We start from the raw sequence: 14,870 nt of genomic DNA on the forward strand, positions 1-14,870 counted from the left end.
GTAATCAAGGAGCCTCAATCCTCACAAGTAGCAACAGTGGGGGACATACACTGAGAGGATGAGAAGGTACACACAGTATTTCCAGACGCAGCTCTCTGCATCAAGTGCAATTTCCCTTAAGAGCATACAGAGACCACAGTCAGTCCTGGGCTGGTTTCTCCCTCTTTCTCCAGATCCCCAACAAGACTCCCCACTGGTACAGCTATAGAGTTGAGATCCCAGCTGAGTGGCCAAGCCAAGACCTCCAGCACCCTCTCTGTCCAACCTGTGCTTCATGTCCCTACCCAAGAAGTTGACACACACACACTCTGAGATTTTATTTATACACACACACACCTGGGAAAGGCTTGGAAACAGGTATATTAGCTATGCCCCTTTTGACCAGACTATAAGGTAGTTATCAGTGCCACCAACCAGCTCCTTATCAGCTACTTTAAGGCCCTTGACAAAGGATGTTCAATCTTACTGTGTAATGTTACTGTTAATACAAATGATAGTTTGACCAAGAGCAAAGCTTTTAGGAGTGGCCCACAGTGTCACCAAATAAATATGCAAGTACTCTCAGAACTTAAACATCTCTGGAAAGATCAGCTACAAAGAAAGGTTTAAGTATATTTAATAGTAAATAATAAAAGAACAAGCCAATAGTAAATATATATTTACAGTGACATTAGAGTTCAAAACCACAGGAGATATTTAAACAACATTGCAGGACAGTTTCAAATAAATAAATAAAAAATCTAAACTAAGCTTTGCTATATTCCTGACTATATCTAAGAGAATTATACTCTTCCCTAGAAACTTACTTCATCAGAGCAAGGCAGATGTGTGGTGAATGGTTCCTGTTGTTGTCAGGTCCAAGACAGAATACTGAATGCTGCTTCTCTCTAAGAGACCTCTCAAATTATTATCTCGGATATTACTGCTGAGCTAGCTTGCAGAATTACATAATTTCTTGTCATCTGACTTCTAGTACTCAGGCCCAAAACAACCATTGATGGCAACTGGTAGCATTTAGCATCTACCTGTAAAATACATAGACAAAGGCTTTTCCTCAGATCTTAGTCAGATATTGGAAGTCATAAAACAATTACCTTTTACACATTTCAAAACTAGTAATTATTTCATCTTAAAGACAATACAGACAACTTTGCAGAACAGAAATTGTGTCTCTTTGCTGCCATAAAATAATTTAATTTCAGCTATTTTTCTGGAGTTTTGCTGGACTGAAGTTAACCTCCTGTATTCCCATTTCTACTGTTAAAATATAAACATTTAAGCAGTTACAATAGTGCATGTATTTTCTGTTCTGTTCCAGAAGGGCACGCTGTGGGTACATTTTAAGCACAAGCACTCTACAAAATATCTCTTCAGCACACATGTCTGTACAAACCATCTTTTATAGCATACAGTTTCTAATGCACTTGTAACACAAACATCTTATATAGATCATGTTGATATTCACAAATGACATATAATTATTTACAAAATTCCAGATAACTGTACTGGCAGTATCTCCCTTTGTCACAAATGGCATGCCAAAATTTATTGGGTTAGTAAGGTTAGAGGTAGGAGGGTTATTATAGAAGTTCTTCTTGCCATTATAGATGGATTTCTTAGTAAGGTTGCAAAGTTCTGTATAGGGCTAGAGGTGGGAGGGAGTTAAGTTTTGGACCATATTCTCCAAGCTTTGTCTCTTTTTTGCATTAAAGAGTGGGTGGAGGGAGTAAGCCAGGGGGAAATAACAGATTTTACTCTAGCAGTTCATAAGGGAGCAATGGAGTTGAGAATGTTGAGGAATATGGAACTGAATTTATGAATGACATCATCCAGGGGTAGGTGTTTGAGGAGCCATAAATAAAAAACAAACTATCTTTGATAATGTTTGCATTGATGTAAATATATTCCACAAAGAGATTGTTATCTGGTACATAATGCTTGTCACTCACAGACCTATATACATAGCTCTCGGTTATTTGCTCAATAATTCTGGGCAAAACAAAAAATAATGAGGGACAAAAGTCCCAAAATTAGAGACAGTTTGTAAGTATTAATCTTATTTACTTAGTTAACAGAAAAACAAGTTGTGCATCAACATGCATTTTCTGAATAATAAAAATTACAAACTCTAATATCTGGCATTACTGACTGATTGCAGTTGTCAGTGATTTACCATAAAATCAAAATTTCACAATAAACAGGGTAAAACAGTGAGGCAAAATCATGGTTGTTGTACAAAATCAGGGACAGTTGAGAGGTATGGACTGACAAGACTATGGCTGTGCCTTTAATGTGTTTAAAATAGCAGTCACCCAATATGAAAACATTACTGTCCAAAATCAGTTCCATCCATACCTTTCAACTGTCCCTGATTCTGACTTACATTTTAGCCTTGTCAGTCTTAATCTCTCCTAAAATTGGTGACATCCGGACAAAAGCTGGTGAATTATACTTAATAATTAGAATTATAGATGTATTTTACTTCTAAAACTGTCTATTAATTTCTCAGGTTAGAAATACAGATACTTTGAAAGTGTCCCTGATTGTTTCTGGATTTGTCCCTGACTGGTTGAGAGCTATGGTTCCACCATACCCACAGATATATTAATTATTGTAATAGTATAATCAGTTTGGGGTTCAATAGTTGCCTTAAAAGATTCAAAATCTTCCTGGTGTAGTGTTTTGTATAAGCTGCACATATCCACTGTGACCAAAATGATAGTCAATACTTTTAATATTAGCTTGTTCAGTAATGAATCACCTTGTGTCTCTCACGTAGGTTGGTTTGAATTTCACTGTTCCCTTAAGAAGCTCAAGATGCTATGATAATGTCGCTGTTAAATGTCAGTGAGTTGAAACGGTAAGTTTTGTGAAAGGATCAATCAAACATTTTTGAGTTTTCAGTAATCAGTTAATTGTAAATATCCTAGGCTTTATGTCAGCTACAAAATTAAAAGTATTTGACTTCAAAAGACAACGTATCAGTTGTCCATACAAAAAAAATGACTTTAGCTTTTCACTTGTGAATAGGATTACTTAATGGTTTTCCACAGTTCATTATTTTTAGAAATTCAGCAAAATAATGTTCCCCAGTCTGTGGGCTTCATTTCTAAAAATGTATTATTAGGCAGCTGATGGAATGTGGATCATTCTTCTGAACTATTCATTGGAAAATTCTTGTGAACTAATATTCTTTGGAAAATAGTACTTTGCACATATTTATTCCTGCCCATGCTTGGGAACAATAGCGAGACTGAAGGGTCCCAGTGTAGCATCATAGTCCAGCTTTTATTTTAACCCTGTTCTCCACACATGCCTCAGTAAAACTCCATGGGTGAGAAATGCAGTAGGAAGACCAAGCCAAACTGCCTCTCACTTCTGCTTGGGGCTGACATCGTCAAGCCGTTCCACCCATACTTGAGAAACACTTCACAGTGGTTTTCTATAGCCTCTGCCATGGAGATCCAGCTGCACTGTGTGCACCATGCATGTGCTCCTCCCTTCTCCTCTTCCAGAACAGGAATTCCTCTTCTCACTTCCAGCAATAGAGATGCCTCAGCTTCTAAACTTGTATCAGAGACAATGCTTTATCCCTGTGCACCATAGCACTGACTATTTTCATCACAAGTTAATGGAAATTCTTTTCTGTAATCTGTTCAAATTGCCTAAAGAACACAGGGGATAGTAAAAAACAAGTTTAGAATCAAACAATTACATATAGGGGGTCTGACTTTAGAACTGTCAGTTTTAGTTTTCATATATAAATGTATAAGTCAATAACTGTAATGTTACCATCATTAAACATACAGGTAGAGTTCAGCCCTACAACAAAACAGTAAAGATGACAAATGTTGAGGAAAGGTTAAATACTGATACAGTTAAACCAATGAGGTCAATAGCTGGTACATCTGGGGGTTGTTCTACATAGTATTGACATTGAGTTTATCCTTATATTCCTCTAATTCTTCTTGGGAACTTCCTTTACCTTCTGTATCTTTTTTTGCAATTGCCCCTTCCTGTCTTTCTTGATTGTTCAAATGCATGTTCACACTACCTCTTTATTATTCTATGGATGAGAGTGTGGTGTGGACTGAAATGCTATTGCCCCTGCTTGCAGAATCTGTACTCAGTTGTTTAGTATTTCTGTACCTTGTTTTGTCCTCCTTGGTTATGACCATCAGCCTTCTGCCAGTCTTCCAAGAAACTGTTTTATTTCCAACCAAACCTCGGAGATGGAAAGCGAACAAAAAGAACACCAAAACCAAATGAAAACGTTCGCAACTGAGAACCAAATAAGGGTCCAGACTGAGACTACTGCCAAATAGAATGATTTAATGTTCCAAAAGCACTGAACACTGTGTGTTCAGTGCTTTTGGAACATTAATTCATTCTATTTGGCAGCAGTCTCGGTCTGGACCCTTATTTGGTTCTCAATTGCAAACTGTTTTATTTCCCCACTCTACATCCCTCTGTTGTAGCACAACACATCACGTCATGGGAGACCTCCTTCTCAAAGGAAGATTAACCTTTTCAGACTCCCTGTGTTTGCTTTTAGCAGGGAAGGGTAAAAGTCAGAGGTAGCTGGCTTAGTCTTTAATTTGCTGGCCTATCCTCCTCATTGTTTCATCCTGCAGAGTTTGGCGCTGGACTCGGGATAAACATTTTCACTCTTCTGCATCCCATGTCACATGTCCCTCACTACATGTGCATAGTGCCTTTAAACTTTGTTAGCTGGCCAGTTGTTATATCCTTCACAGGATATAATCCATATAACTTAGACTACTGCAATAGTGATCTATTAGAACACATTTTACTTACACAACTGTACTTTCCATCCAGTACAATGATACCAAAACACAGCATTACTGCACTTCCACTAAGTACATTGTAGTCTTATTTTAAATTGTACTACGGATGCAATGACCTGGGCTTAACTACTTTGAATATGAATCCCACTTGATCCCTTGGAGTATTTTAATATGAATATATCTTAAATTCCTGCAGCAATTCTCAGAAGCAAACCCCAATATGGGAAGTCAGTTTCTGCTTCTCACAAAAAGCTATACTCTGACAAAATGACAGAAAAAGGTTATACAGCAGAAGTGTAAATTGAAAAAGAAAAAAAAAAGAAAACTGAATGAGATGATACATGCACATTGATATGATGGAAGCACTGGTACCCTTAATTAGTATTTATTGTAACCATTTCAGTTGTAAGTTAAAATCACTAAAGAAGACATAAAAGAACCAAACCAAGGTGCACATCTCTTGAAGAAAATAAAAGATATAAAATATACTTTATCATGTACAGAATGTCAGAGAAAAAAATGCAAACAAGCAACGGGGTGGTAAGGGAGTTTTTAAAAGCTAGTGTGTAAAAAGACAAACCCACCAAACAATAAAGGGTTAAACAGTTTTAAGACAGTACTATAAACATTATAACATGACCAACTTTATGTCATTTAGAAGCAATTTGTATAGATATATTAGCAGTCTCTATTAAATAGGTGCTTCAGTACAATACAAGCTAAAAAGTTTACAATGTCAATAATGCCTTCAGTAGAACTGGTCTAGCTAGAAAGGTGACTCTGCACTGACAAAACGAAACATCAGGCAATGTTATCACAACAAAAAATAAAGTATATTCTTCATTAGATCACTGTTGCAGCATTCTTAACATCTGGAACAGTCCCAGAATGGTCCTGTCCATTCAGACAGCCTTCAAAAGCCAATGAAACTCCCCCCCCTCCACAAGGTACCTATTTGCCCTGGGAGGTACTTACCTCTGCAGCATTTTCAGATCTTTCTTGCTCTGTTTGACTGTAAAAAGATCTGTCAGCATTGCAATTAGTTTCTACATACCATCACTTACATTCTATGAAGCTCAGGCAGATGAGTACACCAGTGGAGAATTTTTCTTATTATATTACAGAATTTGTGTTTTTTCTGTTAGGTCTGTGTCAGGAAAAAGGGAGGTGAGACTGTTGTAGACCTGCACCTTACTGAAAATACCACTCTAGCTATCTATTTTGTCTTGTTGCAGAAAACATTAAGTCCTGTTAGGCTTGCCAGGGTTTAGCTTCTAAAACTCTAAAAAGTAACTTTGAGATCCTTGGTTGATATCTGGAAAAAAAAAAACAATGTTATCACTACTGGTATGTGCAGCTATCTTATCCATTTATTTATCTTTTACATTTGGCCGTCTGCCTACAAAGAAGTAAAGGAAAAAATGGTAAATGAAGCAGATGATTCAGAAAACACATACGCATCTTCATCTTGGTTAGAGGCAAACTGTTAAGATATATAAAAATGCTGCAAATATAAGTATGAAAAGACATTGCAACTGTCAAGATGGATTTCTGTGTTTTAGAATTATTTTTAGGTAAGCTAGACCACAAAACTTGTTTGCATTCTGTGAGGCATGGGTACGGAGCTGTATGTTGCAAGCTCCAATAGAAGGAAGAGATCTGCTTTGTTATAAACAAAGGAATATTATGTAACATTGAAACATAGTTAATATAACATTGTGTTTGTCCTTGTTTTTATTGCACATTCTGTAATGAATACTGCATTGTTTACGCAAAGGAAAATTACAGATGACAACATGCAAAACAGCTGAGAGTAAGAGAATATGATGAAATTTAACAATCTTATCAATTTCTGAATATTTGTATTATTCTTATGTCGGTTAAGAATATCAATTATGACTAGAAAGAATATTACAGAAGTTGCCATGTGAGATGGCCAGTGCCTTGTTTCATGTAATTAAGTTGGTGTATGCAGTTTGGGATGTTTGAGATGATTTAGAGTCAGATTTGCATTATTTGCATGCTATGATGTTTCAGTAGATTTTCTGATGATGGATAGAACTAAAGAACTCTTTACATTTGGTGAGTCAAACAGTTTTTTTTTAAAAAGAGTGAATGAATGCTCATTTGTCGAACACCTAGTCAGTGAAAACACTATTCATCGAATGATGTTTTAAGCAAAATGCTTCCTAGGGCAAACTGACAGTAGTTCACCCTAGAGACCAGAGTGACCATAAACAAAACCATAAAACTTAACACTTACACAGGTGGGGTGGGGACTACACCTTACATACACCCGTAACTAAATATACTGAGATCGCACTGCAGTTGGGAAAAGGACAAATTCCAGATGGTGGCCAAGCATTGGTTTGCCCTTGGAAACTTTTCACTTAAAATGTCATTCTATGAATAGTGTTTTAGCTGAATAGGTGTTCGACAAATGAGCGTTTGCTCATTTGAGCTTTGACAAAATGATATAGACCCACAGACAGTGGACACACTTTCTTTTCTAATTGCATGTCAGCAATGAGCAGTTATTTATTTATTTATTTATTTATTTTTTAAACAAGAAACATCTTTATTAAATTATCATGTATGACATAGGCAATCTTATGTTTATATAAATGAAAATAAACCATACTGACGCAATCTCAGTTACAAATATTATACATTACAAACTATGCTGACACAACTGTAGCTGCAAACATTATTATACATCATTTATAATATATCCAGTCATTGTCAGTCAACCATTACATAGCTCATTCAGTTCTTGCCTTCTTTTAAACTTATTCCTCCTCCAGATGTGTTGATCCCATACTTCCCATTTTTCCCTATATAATTTGATCCTGCCTTTTTCTAAAGATGCCAATTCCAGTTGTTCTGTCTCTGTTACTATCTTCACTACTTCTAGTAAAGTTGATTTAGATTTTGTGTTCCATTTTCTAGTAATTGCTTTTTTTGGTAACTATCATAATAATTAGACTCAGCAAGGCCTTACTATGTCTAGGCAATTCCGATTCTGTATCATACTGTAGCTCAAAAAATATAATTTTCATAGTTACACCAATTTGTTCAGCCAGCATCTCTGACAGAGTAGTCTGCAGGGAATCTTTAAAGTCTGCCAACTCATTATACTCCCAGAAAATATGTTCCCAGTTATCTCTGTCTTCCACATCCCACCTCCAACATTTGCTATCTACCTGAGAAAAAAATCTTTAGAGTCTACTTGGTGTATACAAATATCTATGTAAACAGTTCCAAGCAAAGATCCTAAATATTCTAGACTTGTTGCATATTTGGGAGACATATATACATCCCCCATTATTTCTCTGTGAGTTGCTTATCCAATCTCTCTTCCCAGTTCTTTCTATACTCCACTGATAGCAGTGAACCGTGTTAAATCTTAACAGAGAGTTTCCCTTGCGATAAGATGCTAATAAATTAATGTTTTTCAGTCTTAGAGAGCATTAATGGAAGTTGTATGATCTTGTACAATGAACAGAAAAATATTCCCTGCTGTTGTGCATTGCAGGAACAACAGGAAAGAAATACACCAGATAATTTCAGGACTTCGTTTGGTGGGCCAAAAAGGTAAACCAGTCTTGGAGTCTCCTTTGTACAATGACCACCAATACAGAGCATTGTGACAAATGACTTAGATGTTGCATTGGGAGCTTGCTCCCAAAAATCAGAGTTCAGGGTGTATGGAGGCCCTTGCACAAGAAAAGTCACATCAATATCAAAGAGATGATGACTCTAAGCTTTACCATCTGTGGACACCAGGTATTCTATACATTGCAACTGAAAATATCACTGTTACTTGATACATAAACAAACAAATAATGCAGGAAAAAGTATTATCCTCTTTGTAGACTAGTCATGACAGCTTGGGAAGTGGCCATTCAGTATAGTCTCTTTCTGCAAGCAGTCTACATTCCCTCATCTGAGCAAGGTGCCAGATTCTCTAAACAGGTTCAGGACTCACAAATGAATGATAAAAAAATAATAAAAAGAGAAGTTCTCTTTCAGCTCATCCATCTGTTCAGAGTTCCTCAAATGGACTTGTTTGCATCAAAACAAAAAAGGCAACTGAATCTGTTTTTCTGGAGAACTCATTACAAACAAGTAATGGCAGCAGATGCCATCTTGATAGCCTGAAAGGGGAAATTTCTGTATGCCTTTCCACCTTTGCCTTTGATTGCCAAACTGCTTCAAAAATACAAAGGGACAATCTGAGTATACTGACACAGATCCCACTTTGGTTAATACAGCAGTGGTTCTTTTTTCTCAAGGAAACTGGTCAGGGATTATTATTAGATTCTTCTTCTATTAGTGGATTTACTTTCTTTGAGCAAAGGATCAGTGATTCATCCCACTCTATAGACCATGAAACATACAGTATGGATGACAGAAATGTAATTTAATACCAGAAAATCATATATATCCAAATGGAAAAGGCTTTTATCTGATATCAGAATAGAGGACAGGGCCACAGTAGGTCTAGCTTATCCTACAAGTCTATAAAGGTTCTTCACAGTTTTTTTTTTTTGCTTGTTTGAAACTGGGCCTTCCTTTATCTAATTCTAATCATGTCAAACTGTTTCTCAAGAGAGTTCTCCACATTAAACCTCCAAGAAAAATAGGGGGCCATCGTTGAGATTTGAACTGTGTATTAGGAAAGATAACTCCGCCTCCTTTTGAGCCCATTGCTAATTCTTCTCTGAATATTTTCACCTGGAAAGCTTCCTAGCTAGTAACCTTAATCTAGGCTACAAGAGTTTCTGGGTTACATACCATTTCCTGCAGTCTTCCTGTTTTGTTTTTCATAAAGATATAGTAAGCCTTTAAATAAAATCCTTTTTTTAATGGTTAAATTGTTTACTGAATTCACTCATAGTCAGACTATCCAACTACTTGCTTTCTTCCCAAGCCCACAGAACAATGGAGAATTAATTCTTTATTCATTAGATGTTCATAGGCAACTCAGGTTTTACGTACAACATGTGATCAATTGTTCGTGCCTTTTGCTGGTGTCTAAACAAACTATGTCCAGATGGATTTATAACACAATTCTTTTCTGTTACACATCATGGCAAGCAGCTGTCAGGGAAAGTTAAAATCCACTTTACCAGTAGAGTAGCTACTTCAGAGGCTTTCATGTAAAGGGTAGACTATAAAACTACTCTTAAAGCAGTCACTTGGTCATGTGTCCTTACCTTCACTTAACACTACAAACTGGATGTTCAGTCTAGAACAAGAACTGGATTTGCTAAGGCCATCTTTCATGGCATCCTAAATTTGGAGCACGTTCCACCTTCCTCCATCCATTCAGCACAAGCATTGAGGCAGTCACAGAACACTGTAACAGTGATCCAATGAAAAATATAAAACAATTATATAGGTAACTTGTCATAATGGTAGATGCTTAACTTGATGACTGTTGCAGTATCTATACCATTCCTCCTCCCCCTCTATGAGTATGCATTTGAATTATCACCTTATTGCCAGAGTGGAGTATTCCTTAACTTCTTTCCTTTTACCACCCTAAAACTTAATTTGTTCTCTAAATTCAGCTTGTGTTTAATATTTTATCTCAGGGTTTTATTCTGCCATTAGGAAGTTATTCTAGTGTCTTCCTTATTATTTATAAAGGTAAGGAAGCTTTGTAAATGGCGTTGACATGCATACCCTGTATTCCAGCATGCTGGTGCATGCCTTGGGTGTTCATGTGCTTCAGTGGGATAGGTTTATGAGCTTTAGAAGGTTTGCCAGCTGAACAGGACCTTTGTATGGAAAGTTCAGATGTTATGAATACTGTAACAGCGATCTGTTAAACATTTGCCATTATGGTAAGTTTACCTATACAGTTGTACTTTCTGAGATGTTCAAGAGCTCTAAACCCAAGCACATCTAAATAATTAATTCAAGAAGTATTGTTCAGACTTCAACTATTGATGATTAGAAGAAGTAAGAAGAGAGTCTTTACCATCAAAAAGACTAATTCACAATAAAAACACCACCACAACATTGCTAAAATTCCTAACAATTTAATTCAAAAGTATATGGAAAAATTGTTGAATGGGTGCATCTTAGAAGGATCACAGGACAATGACCTTTGTCTAGTTTAAACCTTTAAAATTGATATTTTAAAATTACCAGAAAATGCACCTGCCCATTTTTCTGCAATGAAAACAAAAACACGTTTTAAATTATAGTGGCATAGTACACTGCATTCTGCAGAGCCACTGGGTAAAAACTGCTTAGAAGTCAAGCTGCCAAAAATATGTACACCAGATATACTGGGGAAACATGTTACAAACATTAGTTTCATACTTCTGCTGTCACTGGGTAAGGTTTATCTGAATCTGACCTACAGCTGATGGCTGCCTTAATGAAGATCCATACTGGCTGATCATTGCTGTTGGTAATGAGAGAATAAATGGGTCAAGTAGTCAAAGGGGGGGGTTGATGATTGACAGGTAATGGGGGCAAAGTGGCTAAAAATGTATAAATACATTGTTAATGAACATCATTAAGCAGTAAATGTATCAGTAATAAGTAGCAAAATGAAAAATTCTACCAGGAAATCAGTACGAGAGATGCTGGCACAGCTCTGTGCAAATGGAGCTGGCAGTGCTTTCACTTCTGATAACATAATCCCAGACAAAAATGGGGATAAAGGACAATGTGAGTACAGGACAGGGCACTTTATAGGATGTCAACCTTCCCTGCTGAGGCAGAATCTTGGCTGTCATAATAATGTCATACTTTGCAAGAAATAGTAGGATTTGCTGTACTCGTTAATGACAGGACTTCATCACATGGATGTAAATATACCTCACAACTTCCAAGCATTGCAAATCATAGCAGAGGGTAGGAAAGAGAAGCACCTTTTTATTTTTCAAAGTAGAATAGAAATGTGTACTAGAGTCTATAGTTAGTGGTTGAGAGAATTTCTATAGGCTTAGTTTATTTATTTAAAAATATATGTACCCATATGCAGGTAAGGTTAAACCTGAGGGCCAAAATCGTAGCAATAAATCATAGCACTATACATAAATCCTAGCAGTTGAGAGACATGAATGTAAACCCTTTTATTGTCATTGACCACATATCTATTACATGGCTAGATGAACACTGGGGTGGGGAGAAAAAGGAACTAAGTGCCAAGAACTTTTGTGTCTCATTTACAAAGTAATCTTTCTCCCTATCATTTAGAGATGTCTCACTTTCTCTGTAGCTGCAAGGTAATTCACAGTTTTCTGGGAAAAGACAGCATCCATCAAACAAGAAAGCATGTAAATTTAATGAAGGTAAAGAATGGAAACCAGAGCCACAGTGAAGAGAGTTATTTCCCTTCAGTAGCTATAGTTAATGAGTTTATTTTTTATAGACACCTTGCCAGTGTTGTTTTCACCAGGGTCTAAAGGAAACCACATTTAAATGTTTGCTTCTATTGTGTTGTCAGATAGCTTTCATACATAACTAAATGTGAATTAAACTTGTGGTACACCGCATTCATGCAATACAACAGAGGTTGATTGTCTCTTCACGGACATTAGAAAGGGAGATCCTGCTGATGTACTTAGGAATTGTTTACTTTGCAAATATTTGGGAATATGATATGACTGCCAAGTCACTGAAACAGAAAGTATGGCAGCTTATGTACCAGGAAATAACAGACAGACACTGTGAAAAGTGCATGCAAATCAAGTGTTCTTATAAAGGTAGCTATCTTGTTTCATACCTGAAAGCTTGTCCTCCAAGAGCTCATCGCCTACTGTGCAAAACTGAGTCTGTAAATTCCAGTGATAACAAAAGTTAAAAGCACATTGTTTTGTGTAGAACCACAGAGTCCTGTTCTGTAGAGATGCAGAGTAAACAACTACACTTCTGTGTCACTGACATAAAGGAGGCTGCAATACCGGTTTTCCTAAATCTTCTTCCCCTCCAGCTTCTAAGGTGTGTAAAGTTAAATTTACACACAGTTAGTGACTTCAGTTTGTAGCCACATGTTTTCTTCAGAGGACAGTTAACATCAGCCAACAGACTCATGGCTAAAAGGGACGTTACTTTTGAAACTAAAAGGATTCCATAGAAAGTAGGATGGAAGGAGGAAGCACTTGTACCAGAAGCTATCATCCAAAAAGCTCGAGTTTACTGAAGGCAATGCATATCAATGATGGTTATATCCCTTAGCCATTCCAGGGCTAGTGCAAAATCCCTGTAATGTGGATCTGCCTGTGAACAGGTTTCTCTTATATGTTTATATCCAAAGAAGTCTATTTAGGTATATTCTAAGATCTGATATGGTAACCTTCCAAGCAGCCACATAATCCACACCAAAATTATTTCTCACCACTTGTGAAATGGCTACAAAACAGCATTCTAAATAAGTGCAAAACATGAGTATATTTTGTCTGCCAAAATGATGTGACTTCAAAAAGTGTGCACATGTTCTAACATTTTAAATGCAATTGTTAGATTTAGATTTGCACTAATTTTGTAATTTTTTGAATATTTTTAGTTGTTAAACAACTAAAGTACTAAACAGTTATTTAAAATTCCTGCAGTAGATCCACTGCAGCAGCTTTTCAACTAGAAGACTTTTGGATGACTCCATAAGATACTTTACATGAATTTTCTAGGTTATTAGCTTTTATAAGTTGTGGTTTTGGTTAGATATCTAGACAGGCTGTTTGCAGTGTATTGTAAAAAAATAATAAAAACAATACACTGTTTGCTACACTCTGCAGTGCTGGGCTTGATTCCTACTCTGTTCAAAACTTCACTGTTTTCAGGGACACCCTGAATGATCATCACATAGTATAAAAGTGGGAATTGAAGGAGTAATCCTGACCCTCCAGCCTGAAACTCATTAGCAGATCAAAGCTTGAAGCCAATGATGCTAAACAAGCAATTAACTAAATAAATTACTTGGCTTGTACCTGAGGAAAACATTTATTATACCTGTCGGATATTTACTGCTCATAGGAGACTATGTAGAGGTTGAAGTAATCCAAATGTGGTCATGTTTGATGGAAAGTTTGCAGTCATATTCCAGTAATGAAGGTGTAACAAACTCAAACAATAAAAGTGGGTGAAATATGTGTTAATGGGCACCAGCTGGAAACGGAATTTCTAAGTGCTAGAAATAAGTGAGCAGTGATGTGCGCCATCTGACATGGCCAGTTGTCTGAAATGGTCTTTACCGAGACTACTATACTGTGAACTCACACATACTCTGACATCACATGAAATGAGCCGTTCACACAAGTACCTAACAAGTATATTCACACCAACAGTAAATATTACAATGCACACTCATGTAAACACATAGCTGCTACACATTCAAATGCAATATTTTATGTGGCGGCAGACCCCCCCCCCCACTCACACATGAGGACACCTGTAATAAGTATTTTTAACTACAGGGTCACAACAACTACTAAGAATTGCATGGTGACTCTTGGAGCTTTGCTGTAATTTTAGTTGAACACTGAATATGCTTTGACTAGCCTGTTCATCGATAACCTAGTCTGGCTGAGTCATTTCATAATTGCCCAGACTTTGAGTGGAATTATGGATCCTAACACAATGCTGAAGATGCACTGATGAGAAAAAGAACAAAGATTGCTGTTCTTCTTGGTGCCTGATTTCCCATTTGTACCTTCTATACCCTTAATTTTCTCCTGTCTTATTCTACTTTTTTGAGATATGGTTTCCATCTTGCAGCGTAAAACTGGATAGTTCAACAGTGTGAAATCTGTTCATCTTAGCACATAACAATGTATTTCACCCAATATATTAGACTATATATATATATATATATATATATATATATATATATATATATATATATGATGACATGAAGATCAGATATCAAAAAGCCACACAATACCTGTAACCATTCTCTCTGCAGTTGTAGTGATGGGATACCATATGGTGATTTAATAACCAGTTTACCATGGACAGGAATGATGCAGTAAATGCATGGATATAACATAAATGATTATGATTGGACTTCTGATCATAACCAGCTTAGCTTTTAAAAGCTGT

The sequence above is a fragment of the Protopterus annectens genome, chromosome 1.part0 (assembly GCF_019279795.1).
Source record: "Protopterus annectens isolate FY-2018-M chromosome 1.part0, PAN1.0, whole genome shotgun sequence".
NCBI classification, from domain to species: domain Eukaryota; kingdom Metazoa; phylum Chordata; order Ceratodontiformes; family Protopteridae; genus Protopterus; species Protopterus annectens.